The following is a 7,500-nucleotide window of genomic DNA, read 5'->3' on the forward strand; positions in this document are numbered from 1 at the left end:
ACGGTATCTGAACGTGGTTTCGGGGTAACTTTTGGAGCTTTCTATATTTGCCCCACCTAGTTATGTGTATCTGGTGAGTTTGGTTCACTTCCGTTATTGGGAAGGTGCCGTTACGGCCCATTTTCGCAATACACGTTTTCTGCCGGAAAGGGTATCTGAACGTGGTTTGGGGGCAACTTTTGGAGCTTTCTGTATTTGTCCCAACTTGTCATGTGCATCTGGTGAGTTTGGTTCACTTACCTCATTGGGAAGCTGCCGTTACGGCCCGTGTTGCGCAATACGAGTTTTTGCTGGAATGGGTATCTGAACGTCGTTTCGGGGCAACTTTTGGAGCTTTTATATTTGTCCCTTCCGCTAGAACAGGTGTTAGAATGTTTGGCGCAATATGCATTTTTGCCCAGAACGGGTTTCTGAATGTGGTTTGGGGGGCAACTTTGTCATATATCTTGACTTCAGCAACGCTTTTGACAAAGTACCACATGACATTCTGATTAACAAACTAGCTAAAAGTGGGCTAGATGGAACAACTATTAGGTGGATCCACAGTTGGCTACAGAATCGTTCTCAAAGAGTACTTATCAATGGAACCTTCTCAAACTGGGGAGAGGCAACGAGTGGGGTGCCGCAGGGCTCAGTCCTGGGCCCAGTGCTCTTCAACATTTTTATTAATGATTTGGACGAGGAGGTGCAGGGAACGCTGATCAAATTTGCAGATGACACCAAATTGGGTGGGATAGCTAATACCCTGGAAGACAGAAACAAACTTCAAAGTGATCTTGATAGGCTGGAGTGCTGGGCTGAAAACAACAGAATGAAATTTAATAGGGATAAATGCCAAGTTCTACATTTAGGGAATAGAAACCAAATGCACAGTTACAAGATGGGGGACACTTGGCTCAGCAATACTACAAACGAGAAAGATCTTGGAATTGTTGTAGATCACAAGCTGAATATGAGCCAACAGTGCGATATGGCTGCAAGAAAGGCAAATGCTATTTTGGGCTGCATTAATAGAAGTAAAGCTTCCAAATCACATGAGGTACTGGTTCCTCTCTATTCAGCCCTGGTTAGGCCTCATCTAGAGTATTGCGTCCAGTTCTGGGCTCCACAATTCAAGAAGGACGCAGACAAGCTGGAGCGTGTTCAGAAGAGGGCAACGAGGATGATCAGAGGTCTAGAAACAAAGCCCTATGAAGAGAAACTGAAAGAACTGGGCATGTTTAGCCTGGAGAAGAGAAGATTGAGGGGAGACATGATAGCATTCTTGAAATACTTAAAAGGTTGTCAAACAGAGGAGGACCAGGATCTCTTCTCGATCCTCCCAGAGTGCAGGACAAGGAATAACGGGCTCCAGTTAAAGGAAGCCAGATTCCGGCTGGACATCAGGAAAAACTTCCTGACTGTTAGAGCAGTGCGACAGTGGAATCAGCTACCTAGGGAGGTTGTGGGCTCTCCCACACTAGAGGCATTCAAGAGGCAGCTGGACAACCATCTGTCAGGGATGTTTTAGGGTGGATTCCTGCATTGAGCAGGGGCTTGGACTCGATGGCCTTGTAGGCCCCTTCCATCTCTATTCTATTATGCTATGATTCTATGATTCTATGATTGGAAAGCTGCTTTTACGGCCCATTTTTTATTTTTATATTTGTCCTACCTTGTCATGTGCATCTGGTGAGTTTGATTCACTTACCTCATTGGAAAGTTGCCGTTACGGCCCATTTGCGCAATACGCGTTTTTGCCAAAAACGGGTAACTGAACGTAGTTTTTGGGCAACTTTTGGAGCTGTCTATATTTGTCCCAACTTGTCATGTGCATCTGGTGAGTTTGGTTCACTTACCTCATTGGGAAGTTGCCGCTACGGCCCAATTTGCGCAATACGCGTTTTTGCCCGGAACGGGTATCTGAACGTGGTTTTGGGGCAACTTTTGGAGCTTTCTATATTTGTCCCACCTTGTCATGTGCATCTGGTGAGTTTGGTTCACTTACCTCATTGGGAAGGGGCCGTTACGGCCCATTTTCGCAATACACGTTTTCTGCCGGAAAGGGTATCTGAACGTGGTTTGGGTGCAACTTTTGGAGCTTTCTATATATGTCCCAACTTGTCATGTGCATCTTGTGAGTTTGGTTCACTTACCTCATTGGGAAGCTGCCGTTACGGCCCAATTTGCGCAATACGCGTTTTTGCCCAGACCGGGTATCTGAACGTGGTTTTGGGGCAACTTTTGGAGCTTTCTATATTTGTCCTACCTTCTCATTTGCATCTGGTGAGTTTGGTTCACTTCCCTTATTCGGAAGGTGCCGTTACGGCCCATTTTGCGCAATACGTGTTTTTGCCAGGAACGGGTAATTGAACGTAGTTTGGGGGCAACTTTTGGAGCTTTCTATATTTGTCCCACCTTGTCATGTGCATCTGTTGAGTTTGGTTCACTTACCTCATTGGGAAGGTGCCGTTACGGCCCGTTTTGCGCAATACGTGTATGCCGCAAGAACGGGTATCTGAACGTGGTTTTGGGGGGAACTTTTGTAGCTTTCTATATTTGCCCCACCTTGTCATGTGCATCTGGTGAGTTTGGTTCAATAACCTCATTGGGAAGTTGCTGTTACGGCCCAATTTGCGCAATACGCGTTTTTGCCCAGCACGGTATCTGAACGTGGTTTCGGGGTAACTTTTGGAGCTTTCTATATTTGCCCCCACCTAGTTATGTGCATATGGTGAGTTTGGATCACTTACCTCATTGGGAAGGTGCCGTTACGGCCCATTTTTGCAATACACATTTTCTGCCGGAAAGGGTATCTGAACGTGGTTTGGGGGCAACTTTTGGAGCTTTCTGTATTTGTCCCAACTTGTCATGTGCATCTGCTGAGTTTGGTTCACTTACCTCATTGGGAAGCTGCCATTACGGCCCATTTTCGCGATACGTGTTTTCCGCCAGAACGGGTATCTGAACGTGGTTTCGGGGCAACTTATGGAGCTTTCTATATTTGTCCCACCTAGTTATGTGCATCTGGTGAGTTTGGTGGACTTTCCTAAATGGGAAGCTGCTTTTACGGTACATTTTGGGCAATACGCGTTTTTGCCCAGAACGGGTTTCTGAACGTGGTTTGGGGGGCAACTTTTGAGCTTTCTATATTTGTCCCTTCCGTAAGAACGGGTGTAAGAACGTTGTTTTGGTGCAACTTTTGGAGCTTTCTATATTTGTCCTACTTTGTCTATGTGCATCTGATGAGTTTGGTTCACTTTCCTCATTGGGAAGCAGCTTTTACGGCCCGTTTTGCGCAATATGCGTTTTTGCCCAGAACGTGTATCTGAACGTGGTTTTGGGGTAAGTTTTGGAGCTGTCTATATTTGTCCCAACTTGTCATGTGCATCTGGTGAGCTTGGTTCACTTACCTCATTGGGAAGTTGCCGTTACGGCCCGTTTTGGGCAATACAAGTTTTTGCCGGAATGGGTAATTGAACGTGGTTTTGGGGCAACTTTTGGAGCTTTCTATATTTGTCCTACCTTGTCATGTGCATCTGGTGAGTTTGGTTCACTTACCTCATTGGGAAGGTGCCGTTACGGCCCGTTTTGCACAATACGAGTTTTTGCCGGAATGGGTATCTGAACGTCGTTTCGGGGCAACTAATGTAGCTTTCTATATTTGACACACCTTCTCATGTGCATCTGGTGAGTTTGGTTCACTTACCTAATTGGAAAGTTGCCGCTTCGGCCCAATTTGCGCAATACGCGTTTTGGCCCGGAACGGGTATCTGAACGTGGTTTTGGGGGCAACTTTTGGAGCTTTCTATATTTGTCCCACCTTGTCATGTGCATCTGGTGAGTTTGGTTTTCTTACCTCATTGGGAAGGGGCCGTTACGGCCCATTTTCGCAATACACGTTTTCTGCCGGAAAGGGTATCTGAACGTGGTTTGGGGACAACTTTTGGAGCTTTGTGTATTTGTCCCAACTTGTCATTTGCATCTGGTGAGTATGGTTCACTTACCTCATTGGGAAGCTGCCGTTACGGCCCATTTTGCGCAATACACGTTTTTGAACGGAACGGGTATCTTAACGTGGTTGGGGGGCAACTTTTGGAGCTTTCTATATATTTCCCAACTTGTCATGTTCATCTAGTGAGTTTGGTTCACTTACCTCATTGGGAAGGTGCCGTTACGGCCTATTTTCTCAATACACGTTTTCCGCAAGAACGGATATTAGAACGTGGTTTTGGGGTGACTTTTGGAGCTTTCTATATTTGTCCCAACTTGTCATGTGCATCTGGTTAGTTTTGTTCACTTACCTCATTGGGAAGCTGCCGTTACGGCCCAATTTGCGCAATACGCGTTTTTGCCCAGAACGGGTATCTGAACGTGGTTTTGGGGCAACTTTTGGAGCTTTCTATATTTGTCCTACCTTGTCATGTGCATTTGGTGAGTTTGGTTCACTTCCCTTATTCGGAAGGTGCCGTTACGGCCCATTTTGCGCAATACGCGTTTATGCCAGGAACGGGTAATTGAACGTAGTTTTCAGGCAACTTTTGGAGCTTTCTATATTTGTCCTACCTTGTCATGTGCATCTGGTGAGTTTGGTTCACTTACCTCATTGGGAAGCTGCCGTTACGGCCCATTTTGCGCAATACACGTTTTTGACAGGAACGAGTACCTGAACGTGGTTTTGTGGTAACTTTTGGAGATTTCTATATTTGTCCCAACTTGTCATGTGCATCTGGATAGTTTGGTTCACTTACCTCATTGGGAAGCTGCCGTTACGGCCCGTTTTGCGCAATACGAGTTTTTCCCGGAATGGGTATCTGAACGTCGTTTCGGGGCAACTTATGGAGCTTTCTATATTTGCCCCACCTTGTCATGTGCATCTGGTGAGTTTGGTTCACTTACCTCATTGGGAAGTTGCTGTTACGGCCCAATTTGCGCAATACGCGTTTTTGCCCAGAACGGGTATCTGAACGTGGTTTTGGGGCAACTTTTGGAGCTTTCTATATTTGTCCCTTCCGAAAGAACGGGTGTAAGAACGTTGTTTTGGTGCAACTTTTGGAGCTTTCTATATTTGTCCCACCTTGTCATGTGCATCTGATGAGTTTGGTTCACTTTCCTCATTGGGAAGCAGCTTTTACGGCCCATTTTGCGCAATATGCGTTTTTGCCCAGAACGGGTATCTGAACGCGGTTTTGGGGTAAATTTTGGAGCTGTCTATATTTGTCCCAACTTGTCATGTGCATCTGGTGAGCTTGTTTCACTTACCTCATTGGGAAGTTGCCGTTACGGCCCGTTTTGCGCAATACGAGTTTTTGCCGGAATGGGTAATAGAACGTGGTTTTGGGGCAACTTTTGGAGCTTTCTATATTTGTCCTACCTTGTCATGTGCATCTGGTGAGTTTGGTTCACTTACCTCATTGGGAAGGTGCCGTTACGGCCCATTTTCGCAATACTCGTTTTCTGCATGAACGGGTATTAGAACATGGTTTTGGGGCAACTTTTGGAGCTTTCTGTATTTGTCCCAACTTGTCATGTGTATCTGGTGAATTCGGTGGACTTTCCTCATTGGGAAGCTGCTTTTACGGTCCGTTTTGCGCAATACGCGTTTTTGCGCAGAACGGGTATCTGAACGTGGTTTTGGTGTAACTTTAGGAGCTGTCTATAGTTGTCCCAACTTGTCTTGTGCATCTAGTGGGTTTGGTTCACTTACCCCGTTGGGAAGGTGCCGTTACGGCCCATTTTCGCAATAAGCGTTTTCCGCAGAACGGGTATCTGAACGTGGTTTCGGGCAACTTATGGAGGTTTCAGAATTTGGTTTGGAGGCAACTTTTGGAGCTTTCTAAATTTGTCCCACCTAGTCATGTGCGTCTGGTGAGTTTGGTTCACTTTCCTCATTGGGAAGCTGCTTTTACGGCCCAATTTGCGCAATATGTATTTTTGCCCAGAACGGGTATCTGAACGTGGTTTTGGGTAACTTATGGAGCTGTCTATATTTGTCCCAACTTGTCATGTGCATCTGGTGAGTTTGGTTCACTTACCTCATTGGGAAGCTGCCGTTACGGCCCGTTTTGCGCAATATGAGTTTTTGCCGGAATGGGTATCTGAACGTCTTTTCGGGGCAACTTATGGAGCTCTCTATACTTGCCTAACCCTAACGCGGTTATGTTCCGGGTTAGGGTTAGGTTCCGGGTTAGGGTTAGGTTTAGGTTCCAGGTTAGGGTTAGTTTCCGGTTTAGGGTTAGGTTCCGGGTTAGGGTTAGGTTCCGGGTTAGGGTTAGGGTGAGGTTCCGGGTTAGGGTTAGGTTCCGGGTTAGGGTTAGAGTTATGTTCCGGGTTAGGGTTAGGTTCCGGGTTAGGGTTAGGTTCAGGGTTAGGGTTAGGGTTAGGTTCCGGGTTAGGGTTAGGTTCCGGGTTAGGTTCCGGGTTAGGTTCTGGGTTAGGTTCCGGGTTAGGTTCGGGGTTAGGTTCCGGGTTAGGTTCTGGGTTAGGTTACGGGTTAGGGTTAAGTTCCGGGTTAGGTTCGGGGTTAGGTTCGGGGTTAGGTTCGAGGTTAGGTTCGGGGTTTTGTTCCAGGTTAGGTTCCGGGTTAGGTTCCGGGTTAGGGTTAGGTTCCGGGTTAGGGTTAGGGTTAGGGTTAGGTTTCAGATTAAGTTCCGGGTTAGGTTCCGGGTTATGTTCCGGGTTAGGGTTAGGGTTAGGGTTAGGGTTAGGGTTAGGGTTAGGGTCATAGTTAGGGTTAGGGTTAGGGTTAGGGTTAGGGTCAGGGTTAGGGTTAGGGTTAGGGTTAGGGTTAGGTTCCGGGTTAGGGTTACGGTTAGGGTTAGGGTTAGGGTTAGGGTTAGGGTTAGGGTTAGGGTTAGGGTTAGGGTTAGGGTTAGGGTTGTGCTCGCTTCGGCAGCACATATACTAAAATTGGAACGATACAGAGAAGATTAGCATGGCCCCTGCGCATCTGGTGAGTTTGGTTCACTTATCTCATTGGGAAGCTGACTTTACGGCCCGTTTTGCGCAATACGAGGTTTTACCGGAATGGGTCTCTGAACGTCGTTTCGGGGCAACTAATGGAGCTTTATATATTTGCCCCACCTTGTTATGTGCATCTGGATAGTTTTGTTCACTTACCTCATTGGGAAGGTGCCGTTACGGCCCATTTTCGCAATACACGTTTTCTGCCGGAAAGGGTATCTGAACGTGGTTTGGGGGCAAATTTTGGAGCTTTCTATATTTGTCCTACCTTGTCATGTGCATCTGGTTAGTTCGGTTCACTTACCTCATTGGGAAGTTGCCATTACAGCCCAATTGCGCAATACGCGTTTTTCCCCAGAATGGGTATCTGAACGTGGTTTCGTGGTAACTTTTGGAGCTTTCTATATTTGTCCCAACTTGTCATGTGCATCTGGATAGTTTGGTTCACTTATCTCATTGGGAAGCTGCCGTTACGGCCCGTTTTGCGCAATTCGAGTTTTTCCCGGAATGGGTATCTGAACGTCGTTTTGGGGTAACTTTTAGAGCTTTCTCTATATG

The 7,500-nt window shown here is 46.6% G+C and overlaps 1 pseudogene; it reads left to right on the forward strand.

Annotated features, from left to right (window-relative positions):
* The first annotated feature begins 6,858 nt into the window (after positions 1-6,858).
* On the forward strand, positions 6,859-6,927 carry LOC134412435 (U6 spliceosomal RNA; annotated as a pseudogene).
* The last annotated feature ends 573 nt before the right edge of the window (positions 6,928-7,500 follow it).

Source organism: Elgaria multicarinata, chromosome 21 (assembly GCF_023053635.1).
Source record: "Elgaria multicarinata webbii isolate HBS135686 ecotype San Diego chromosome 21, rElgMul1.1.pri, whole genome shotgun sequence".
Classification (NCBI taxonomy): Eukaryota; Metazoa; Chordata; class Lepidosauria; order Squamata; family Anguidae; genus Elgaria; species Elgaria multicarinata.